General features: G+C 47.6%; 1 protein-coding gene across 2 annotated transcripts in view; it reads left to right on the top strand.

Annotated features, from left to right (window-relative positions):
- Nucleotides 1-1,249: 1,249 nt before the first annotated feature.
- LRRC20 (leucine rich repeat containing 20) overlaps nucleotides 1,250-11,242 on the top strand; it is a 394,968-nt gene continuing 384,975 nt past the window's right edge. For both annotated transcript variants that reach the window (XM_069980552.1, XM_069980550.1), the window contains exon 1: nucleotides 1,250-1,329. The gene's annotated coding sequence lies outside the window, so the exon portion shown is untranslated. The remainder of the gene's footprint in view (nucleotides 1,330-11,242) is intronic.

Genomic DNA, 11,242 nt, shown 5'->3' with positions numbered 1-11,242 from the left:
TAGACACCAGGCCAACGTATTTTCTCGTATTAACTTCGGCAAACGGCAACAATGGCTGTAGAAATATGAAAAAATATGTTGTGTGACATAGCCTAAGGCTGGGTTCACACACAGTATATTTCAGTCAGTATTTGGTCAGTAGTTTGCAACCTCAACCAGGAGTAGATTGAAAACACAGAAAGGCTATGTTAACACAATGGTGAAATTGAGTGGATGGCCGCCATATAACGGTAAAGAACTGCCATTATTTCAATATAACAGACGTTGTTTTTAAATAACAGCAAATACTTGCCGTAAAATGGCGGCCATCCACTCAATTTTAACATTGTGTGAACATAGCCTTTCGGTGTTTTCAATCCATTCCTGGTTTTGGTTGGAAAATACTGACCAAATACTAACTGAAATATACTGTGTGTGAACTCAGCCTAAGGCTATGTTCACACAGCGTAAAAGTACGTCTGTTGTTGCAATCGGCAACAACGGACGTACTTTGTACGAAAAGACACGCTGCATGGTTTTTCTATGGTATCCCGGCTGGAGCGTATACACATTGTATATGCTCCGGCCGGGATCCCAAGCGGCGTAGCAAACAACTGACATGTCAGTTTTCTGCGGCCGCTATTTATTAAATCGCTACGGTAGACAACCATGTCAGAGCACACTATGAAGCGAGCGGCTCTGTCCGCTTGCTTCACAGTGTGCTATGGGGAGTTCTGATGCGGGCGTGCGCTGATGCGCCCGCATCAGAACTCTACGGCCATAAAGCATGATCTTTGCAGAGCCTGGCCGCTCCATGATACGCCGTGTGAACATGGCCTAAGGCCTCATTGTAATGTTCCGTGCAGGGTCCATATATATGGACAATGTATATAGAATAGACTTGGGAACTCCTGGCATCACCATTCATTATCAGCTCAGAAATGGTTAAATCTATGCACTACTGTAATAACACAGCCGTTCATGAATGATGTCCCAAAATCCATTCTGTAGCATCGGCTCCTTCAAATCTGATGTTCTATAGTACGTGTGAATGGACCCTAACAACACATAAAATACATATAAAAAGTATAATAACTATGTATTTATTAAATTATTATCAGTATATGGAATCAGGAAGCATTAACTTTTTACAGCAACTATTTTCTACAATATCGTGGAAGTCTCCCTTGTATTAACAGGACTTTGGTACTGAGTCCTGTCTATTAGGTAGAATACAGCTCTAGGAGTGCCGGCCTCTGATTGGTGGGCGGGGAACGGCAACTGGTGCAGCAGCTGTTCCTGCTCATTCACTGTAGAGAAGAGTAGAAGCTGGGGGTGTACACACTACCGGTAGGTACAGTATTCTGCTGTCAGTGCCATGTGCTGAGCCTGCCATTGTGTGCACTGTGAATATATAGTATATACATAGCAATGTATACTGTAGGTTTTATCTATTTATACACCTCTGGTTACAGTTTGGACACTGTGTACAGCTTTGCTCATCTTAGTAAAGCACAATATACAATGTGTTTGAAAACTATCCTGTACCAGTGACAAACCATGTATAACATGAATGGGGGTGGTAAACTTCTCAGGGGGTTTGTGGTGAGGTGTTTATGTTTCTTAATTATGATTTCAGTAAGCATGAAGATAAGGTGTATGGCAGTGTATGATATATATACAGTGGTGCCTTGGATTATGAGCATAATTTGTTCCGGGACCGCGCTTGTAATCCAAATCCACTCTTAAACCAAAGCAAATTTTCCCATAAGAAATAAAAGAAATGCAGACAATTGGTTCCACAGACCAAAAATAATGATTTATTATTCTGAATAACATGAAAAACAAATGAAACAAACATTCAGAAACAACAGAATATGTGATATTATAAGTTACTGTACTGTAATGGAGAGGATGGGAAACACAAGGACGGACAGAGACTGCAGGAAGCATGAAGGAATGAGCAGGGCAGATGTGGCACATAACATGCAGCGCTCTCTGTCCGGGGAGAGAGGGGTTACAGCTATGAAGAGATTACCTCCACAGTCCTGTCCCCTGATGTAAGCCCCAGCCTGAAGTGGATCTGCTATGATTTGGAAGGTGAGGAAGACTTCCTGGGTCAGGGTAAAGTGCTGTAGACCCCACTATGCAGACCATGCCCCTCCCCCACTCGCCCTCCCACCCAGTACAGGGAGCTCTTAAAACAAAGCAATGCTCCTAAACCAAGTCAAAAATTTGAAAAACTGTGAGCTCTTAAACCACTGAATTTATATTAACCCCTTAAGGACGGAGCCTGAAATGACCTTAAGGACCGAGCCAATTGTCACTTGCGTTTTTTACCCCTCCCCATAACACTTTTATTTTTCCACCTACAGGGCCATGTGAATGTCTTGTTTTTTTTCAGGAGCAGGTCTACTTTGTAATGGCATTTTTCTATCTGCCATAAAATGAATGACAGAACCCCCAAAATATTTTTTATGGGGTGAATTTGGGTAAAAAAAATGCAATTCCGCAAATTTTAGGAAGGGTTCCTAGTTTATGTAATGCACTTTACGGTACAACTGGCATTTTTTTCTTTATTCCATAGGTCAGTCTAAACACAGGGATATGCATGTTTACTAGGTTTTCCAACGCTTTACTATTTTTATTAGCAGTAAAACTTTTTTTTTTGCAAATAGGTATATTTAAAATGGCCCTATTGTGACTCTTATGGCCCTTTTATTTTTTCACCTACGGGGTCGTATGGGGCATCATTTTTTGCGCCATGATCTCTAGTTTTTATTTATTTTATTTTTTTTAGATCAGATTTTTTGATCACTTTTTATTAATTTTTTTATACATAAAATGTAATTAAAAAATAGCAATCTCTGTGGTTTCTTACCGCTTTTTGTTCATGACGTTCACCGTGCAGGAACAATATTGTTTTATTTAATTTTAGATCGGACGATTATGCACTACGGTATATATGGTAATTAGCTTTATTATTTTTATGTGTTTTATGTATAACCTGTATACAATGATCACTGCTATGCAGGGCCGCTTTAACCAGAGGGCACATGGTGCACGTGCACCGGGCCCACTGGTTAAAGGGGCCCCCCCGAGCAGGCCGGACGTTGCTATGTGCGACCAATGCGGTCGCACAGGGCTCCGGCCACCAGCCTGTCAGGGGGGAGCGCCATGGATGGGTAATCTACTTACCCCTCCATGGCGCCCCCTGCAGGGCCCCCCCGTTCGCCGCTGCCCCCGCTCGCCCGCTGCTGCTGCGGCGCTTCAGTGCTGCAGCAGCAGCGATACTGACAGAGAGAGAGCCATTGGCTCCCTCCCTGTCAGTCACTCACTCTTGTGGCCGCACTTCCTGCGGTCACAAGAGGCCGCACTCTCCCTCTAGCGCCCGACGTCACTGGAGCGTCGGCGCGAGGGTAAGGGGAGTGCAGCCTCTTGTGACCGCAGGAAGTGCGGCCACAAGAGGGAAGAGAAGAGGAACGCGTGGACCTAGGTGAGTAACAGTGTTTGTTTTTTTCAATGTTATATGGAAGGGGGAGCTATATACTACGGGGGGGGGGGGGGGGGGCACAGGGGGGCTATATACTACGGGGGGGGGGGGGCACAGGTGGGCTATATACTACGGGGGGGGGGGCTATATACTATTGGGGAGCACAGGGGGCTATATACTATGGGGGAGAACAAGGGGCTATATACTATGGGGGAGAACAGGGGGCTATATACTATGGGGGAGAACAGGGGAGCTATATACTATGGGGGAGCACAGGGGAGCTATATACTATGGGGGGGCACAGGAAGCTATATACTATGGGGGGGCACAGGGGGCTATATACTACTGGGGAGCACAGGGAGCTATATACTATGGGGGGGCACAGGAAGCTATATACTATGGGGGGGCACAGGGGGCTATATACTATGGGGGAGGACAGGGGGCTATATACTATAGGGGAGGACAGGGGGCTATATACTATGGGGGAGCACAGGGGAGCTATATACTACTGGGGAGCACAGGGGAGCTATATACTATGGGGGAGCACAAGGGGCTATATACAATGGGGGAGCACAAGGGGCTATATACTATGGGGGAGGACAGGGGGCTATATACTATAGGGGAGCACAGGGGGCTATATACTACTGGGGAGCACAGGGGAGCTATATACTATGGGGGAGCACAAGGGGCTATATACTATGGGGGAGCACAGGGGGCTATATACTACTGGGGAGCACAGGGGGCTATATACTATGGGGGAGCACAGGGGGCTATATACTACTGGGGAGCACAGGAGGCTATATACTACTGGGGAGCACAGGGAGCTATATACAATGGGGGAGCACAGGGGGCTATATACTATGGGGGAGCACAGGGGAGCTATATACTATGGGGGAGCACAGGGGAGCTATATACTATGGGGGAGCACAGGGGAGCTATATACTATGGGGGAGCACAGGGGAGCTATATACTATGGGGGAGCACAGGGGGCTATATACTATTGGGGAGCACAGGGGAGCTATATACTATGGGGGAGCACAGGGGGCTATATACTATGGGGGAGCACAGGGGGCTATATACTATGGGGGAGCACAGGGAGCTATATACTATGGGGGAGCACAGGGGACTATATACTACTGGGGAGCACAGGGGTCTATATACTATGGGGAGCACAGGGAAGCTATATACTATGGGGGAGCACAGGGGAGCTATATACTACGGGGGAGCACAGGGGAGCTATATACTACTGGGGAGCACAGGGGAGCTATATACTATGGGGAGCACAGGGGGCTATATACTATGGGGGAGGACAGGGGGCTATATACTATAGGGGAGGACAGGGGGCTATATACTATAGGGGAGCACAGGGGACTATATACTACTGGGGAGCACAGGGGTCTATATACTATGGGGAGCACAGGGAAGCTATATACTACTGGGGAGCACAGGGGAGCTATATACTATGGGGAGCACAGGGGAGCTATATACTATGGGGAGCACAAGGGGCTATATACTATGGGGGAGCACAGGGGGCTATATACTACTGGGGAGCACAGGGGGATATATACTACTGGGGAGCACAGGGGAGCTATATACTATGGGGGAGCACAGGGGGCTATATACTACTGGGGAGCACAGGAGGCTATATACTACTGGGGAGCACAGGGGAGCTATATACTATGGGGGAGCACAGGGGGCTATATACTACTGGGGAGCACAGGAGGCTATATACTACTGGGGAGCACAGGGAGCTATATACAATGGGGGAGCTTAGGGGGCTATATACTATGGGGGAGCACAGGGGAGCTATATACTATGGGGGAGCACAGGGGAGCTATATACTATGGGGGAGCACAGGGGAGCTATATACTATGGGGGAGCACAGGGGAGCTATATACTATGGGGGAGCACAGGGGAGCTATATACTATGGGGGAGCACAGGGGAGCTATATACTATGGGGGAGCACAGGGAAGCTATATACTATGGGGGAGCACAGGGGAGCTATATACTATGGGGGAGCACAGGGGACTATATACTACTGGGGAGCACAGGGGTCTATATACTATGGGGAGCACAGGGAAGCTATATACTATGGGGGAGCACAGGGGAGCTATATACTACTGGGGAGCACAGGGGAGCTATATACTATGGGGAGCACAGGGGAGCTATATACTACTGGGGAGCACAGGGGGCTATATACTACTGGGGAGCACAGGGGGCTATATACTATGGGGGAGCACAGGGGGCTATATACTATGGGGGAGCACAGGGGGCTATATACTATGGGGGAGCACTGGGGAGCTATATACTATTGGGGAGCACAGGGGGCTATATACTATTGGGGAGCACAGGGGAGCTATATACTATTGGGGAGCACAGGGAGCTATATACTATTGAGGAGCACAGGGGTCTATATACTATGGGGGAGAGCACAGGGGGGCTATATATTATGGAGAGCACAGGGGGGCTATATACTATTGGGGAGAGCACAGGGGGGCTATATACTATTGTGGGAGAGCATAGGGGGGCTATATACTATTGGGGAGAGCACAGGGGGGCTATATACTATTGGGGGAGAGCACAGGGGGGCTATATACTATTGGAGAGCACAGGGGGGCTATATACTATTTTGGGAGAGCATAGGGGTCTATATACTATTGGAGAGCACGGGGGGCTATATACTATTGGGGGAGAGCACAGGGGGCTATATACTATTGTGGGAGAGCACAGGGGGGCTATATACTATTGTGGGAGAGCACAGGGGGGGCTATATACTACTGGGGAGAGTGCACAGGGGGGTATATACTAATGGGGGAGCGCACAGGAGGGCTGTATATATCTGGAGGAGCACATGAGGGGCTATATACTACAGGGACACCTTAAAACTATGGAGGCACAGAGGGGTGTAACTATGTAGGGGCACAGAGGGGTGTAACTACTGTATAGGGGTACAAGGGACCTAACTACTGTATGTGTTGGAGCCTAAAATATTTGTCTGGCAGATTCTGGAGAGAAGATTCACAGCCAGGAGAAGACTTCAAGGTGGCCCAGGCTGGATGGAGAGAAAAAGAAAAGGTGACAGACTCTGATCGGAGAAGACGCCCCCGGTGAGTCACTGGATGTAACTGCACTCTGTTATAGGGTCTGTAGTGTTAGGGGTTATGATGTGGCGGTATTATGTAATGGTATCATTGGTGATATCTTTCTGTTTTGTTCAGTGCAGTTTTTATGTAATATGTAATCACTGTATGGTGGAAATAGTGTTATAAGGTAACTACTGTATATATTGGGGCTCTTGATACAGTGTGGGGGCAAATTCAGTACATTATACAATGTGCCAAAAGGGAAGGGGGGGGCCCACTCTTGAGGGCTGTGCACTGGGCCCATCAATGTATTAAAACGGCTCTGCTGCTATGCCATAGCATAGCAGGGATCAGTGTTATCTTTGATCTTCTGATAGAGCCTGCCTGTGGCTGCGGGGGCATAAATGTACGCCCGTTGTTGTTAAGGGGTTAAGTTTTAATTTTTAAATTTTTTGTATTATGTTGTTGTTCTTATTGCAGCAACTCCTCAGGATTATGACTGGTATCCCAAATCGCCCAGTATTTATTATGTTAAGGTGTTCCTTTTTTTGGATAAGTAGGTCAGGGCTATACTGGGACTAAGTAGTTTTTTTTGTGTGCAAAGCCAACACTTGCACAGGTAACTGTATGAGGCCAATTGAGCTCCATGTACAAGCCTTATTCTAATTAATAGGACTTACTGGGCATGATACGATTGGCAACCCAACCGCCCAGTGTAAACTGCATCTCTCCATACTAGACTGTTCTAGGTTTTGATTCTCCGCGGCTGCAGAAGTTGAATGCGGCCTTAGTGCTGCCAGGAAAACATAGATACAGCCTATAGCTGGATTTCCAGAACTCCCTAGAGAGGCATCCAACTACTGCAGCCGAGGGGACTCAAACTGCAAGCGTTCGGGTTCAGAGAATGTTGCCGAACCCAAACAGTTTGACAGATCTGCTGAACACTACTGGTGACATCTAAACATGCAGTAAATGCCAGCTCAGCCAAACACTGGAAACAGTACTGATCTGCCAGCTACTTGTTGAACAGATGTTTCTTTAAAGAAACAGCTGCTTTTTTTTTTTTTCAAAAACAGCACCATACCTGTCCTCTGGCTGTGTTTGGCATTGCACCTGGGTTCCATTCACTCCAGTGGAACTCACAAACTGAGAAGCCACTGTGTTTAACTAATCCCAGATAACCGCTTAAGGGTGCGTTTACACCTACAGGATTCGCAGTAGATCTGCAGCAAATCCGCAGCAGATTTGATGCTGTGTTCAGTTATTTAAATGAAATCTGCTGCGGATCTGCTGCGGATTCACAGCATAAAACACGCTGCGGATCCGGTAAGTGTGAACGTACCCTTAATGTCAAAGCATCACCAGGAGCCAGTGTGTAGCAGGGGCCGAGACGACTTCATAACAGAGTTCTGCAGCAAAATCTGCTGCGCTTCCTGGTACTGTCTTCTGTATGGGTTTACATACAGATTCTTCATTCCGCTATGAGTATGTGAAGCCCCGTCCCCCTTAACCCACCGCTGCCCGGTGAATACTTTACTTGTCCGCGCTTTGGCCTCCTTCTGTGGCTCCCTGACGTCCCACCAGCAGGCCGGATTGATAAAGTATTCACCAGGCAGTGGTGGTTTCAAGGGGTTATCCAGTACTACAAAAACATGTTCTTTTTTGCCCCACTCTTGTCTCCAGGTCAGGTGTGGTTTTCAGTTAAGCTCCATTTACTTCAATAAAAATGAATTTCAAACACCACCCAGACAAGAGTGGGGCAAAAGTGGCCATGTTTTTGTAGCACTGGATAACCCCTTTAAGGGGGATGAGGCTTTACATACTCAAAGCAGAATAAAAAATCTGCTGCAAGTATGTAAACCTATAGATAATGACAGTATCGTGAATTGCTGAGGAACTCGCAGCGTGAAATCCACTGCGATCCGTTATGTGTGAACCCACCCTCACAGTGCATATCCTTCCCTGATGGAGTTGTGCAAGACTGGGGCACAACTCTCCAAGTGTGTTGGGGGAAAAACACCAATGCGCAGCTTTTCCTATGTACCCACGGTGGTGCTATGAACAGATGCAGACCTTCACTCCTCAAAAACAACGGTGTCTTGGGTGCAGCCACTCCAAGATAGTCAGTGAGTAAAACACTTAAAATTTATTAAAACAATAAACTAAATCAATATACAGCACAACGCGTTTCCAGGCCAGTCTGGCCTCTTTATCAGGTCTAGGTGAGGAAGAGGCCAGAGGCCTGAAAACACATCATGCAATACATTCATTTAGTTTGTTTGTTTTTTTAAGTATTTTACTCATCAACTCTCTTGGACCGTCTGAACCGGAGACACCTGTGTTCTTGAGGAGTAGAGGTCTGCATCCACCTACCTGATAACTCACTGTTCCCTCATTAGCAGGAACAGGAAACAGAAAGGGAACATGACATCACAGGAAATAGAGGAATATAGAAGTGTATGTAGAATATACAGCACCCACAGAAGTTGATGCAATACTAGTTTATTGAAAAATCCCGGGCAACCCCTTTAACTAATTGGCTGCTAAGCTTTAAAGCGAATGTACCATCAGGTACATTTGCTTTGAGTGTTGCATATGAATATAGCGGCGCCGTTGTGGGGAGCCGGTGCCACAGTTCTTTTTTTGAACCCCCTGCCCATCTATGAATCCATTAGGATCATGGAGGGGTGGGGGTTTCCTCCCACTGAAGCCGGCCTGCCTCCAGTGCTTCAGCCCCATGCTTGGTAATAGACCTGCGCCATGCATGGGAACCAGGCTGCGGTTCAAAAAAACAGGACTGCAGCATCGGCTTCCCTGTACCGGCACAACTCTGTTCATATGCAACACTTGACATGTGATCTCTTCTCTAGGGAGCGGGTTAACTTTTTATTGATTTGGTAACCTGACTCCCAGGAGACATTATCTGCATCATCTTCATGCACCTGTGCTTCTTCCATATACTAACATGTGTCCTTGAGCCTAGGTTTAGTAATATGAAAAGTTATAGTTCTATCTCTGCTTGCTGTCAGTGAATGCTGGCATATGCATGGTGGACAGCTCTGTATATTGTAAGTGTTCTAGAGTCTGGATGGAACTGGAATGCTTTCATTCACAGTCAGCAAGCAAACCTACACTACACCCCTACCCCAGTAAACAGATGCCCGTGAAGCAGCACATAGCTACATCATGCGCACATCAGCTAGTATGGAATACATACTGGGGTGATGGGATGCAAAATCAGTGAAAAAAAAGTCCTGTGTTTAATGTTCAATAGTAATGACAGCAGTAGGCAGGAAAGCAAGCTAAAGGGGCAAGTACGCAAATGGACCAATAAGGGAGATGCATGATGGGAAATGTGGTTTCCTATCTTGGATATAAACCAGCTTTTAGAAAAATTTGCAACTCAGGAACGGCAGCAGCTAGAAAGACAGGAAACGGCTAAAAAAATACTTAAGGGACTTGGTAAGACCAGCTAGCATTTCATTTTTTCTCTCTTAGGTAGATAACCTCTTTAGGGTACGTTCACACATACTGGATCCGCAGCAGATTTGATGCTGCGAGTTAGCAGCGAAATCCGTTGCTGATCCAGTACTGTGAATTTAAATGGGTCCCATACACGCAGCGGAGTATACCCCAGGGTATAAAATAGCCTAGGCCAAAATATACCCGGGGTATAATCTAGGCAATTTTAACCCCGGGTATAGTCTGGGCTGGGGGTATACTCTGGCCTGTTACAGCGGCCCCTTTAACCCCCGCGCCGTCGGCTGGAAGCCTGCCCGCCCGCAGCCTGCAGCCCTGCCCCCCTGTCCGCCCCAAGCATACATTACCTGCTCGGTTGTGTGAAGCTCCCGACACCCCTTACTCCTCTTCAGCCAATAAGTGCACGGCAGCCCTGATTGGCTGAAGAGGAGCGAGGAGAGCCGGGAGCTTCACACAGCCACGGCACCGAGCTGGTAATGTATGCTCGGGGTGGACAGGGGGCCGGGGCTGCAGGCTGCAGGCGGGCAGGCTTCCAGACGCCGGAGCGGGGGTTAAAGGGGTAGTGCGGCGCTAAACAATTATTCACTAACACATATTACAAAGTTATGCAACTTTGTAATGTATGTTATGTTAGTGAATCGCCCTCTTCCCCGTGTTTCCCCCAACCCACACCAGACCCGGAAGTGTAGTGCTCTATACATACCTGCCTCTTGCCGACCCTTGTCCGCCATCTTGTGCCAATAATGTCATCTTCGGACGGACGACCGAACCGCTCCGACCGTCCCTAGTGCCGGCCGCCCTCTGCCACGTCATCAGCTGCTCGGCCGCGATTGGCTGAGCACAGTTATGCTCAGCCAATCACGGCTGAGCAGCTGATGACGCGACACGGCTGCTCAGCTGCGATTGCCTGAGCACAGTAGCTGATGACGCGGCAGAGGGTGGCTGGCACTAGGGACGGTTGGAGAGGTTTGGCCGACTGTCCGAACATGACATCATTGGCACAAGATGGCGGACGGGGGTCAGCAAGAGGCGGGTATGTATAAAGCACTACACTTCCGGGTCTGGTGTGGGTGGGGGGGAAAAACAGGGAAGGGGGCGATTCACTAACATAACATACATTACAAAGTTGTATAACTTTGTAATGTGTGTTATTTAGTGAATAATTGTTTAGCGCCACACTACCCCTTTAAAGGGGCCAGATCCCAT

The sequence above is a fragment of the Dendropsophus ebraccatus genome, chromosome 8 (genome assembly GCF_027789765.1).
Source record: "Dendropsophus ebraccatus isolate aDenEbr1 chromosome 8, aDenEbr1.pat, whole genome shotgun sequence".
NCBI lineage: Eukaryota > Metazoa > Chordata > Amphibia > Anura > Hylidae > Dendropsophus > Dendropsophus ebraccatus.
Note: the sequence above shows the minus strand (reverse complement) of the source record. Positions and strands in the feature narration are given on the sequence as shown.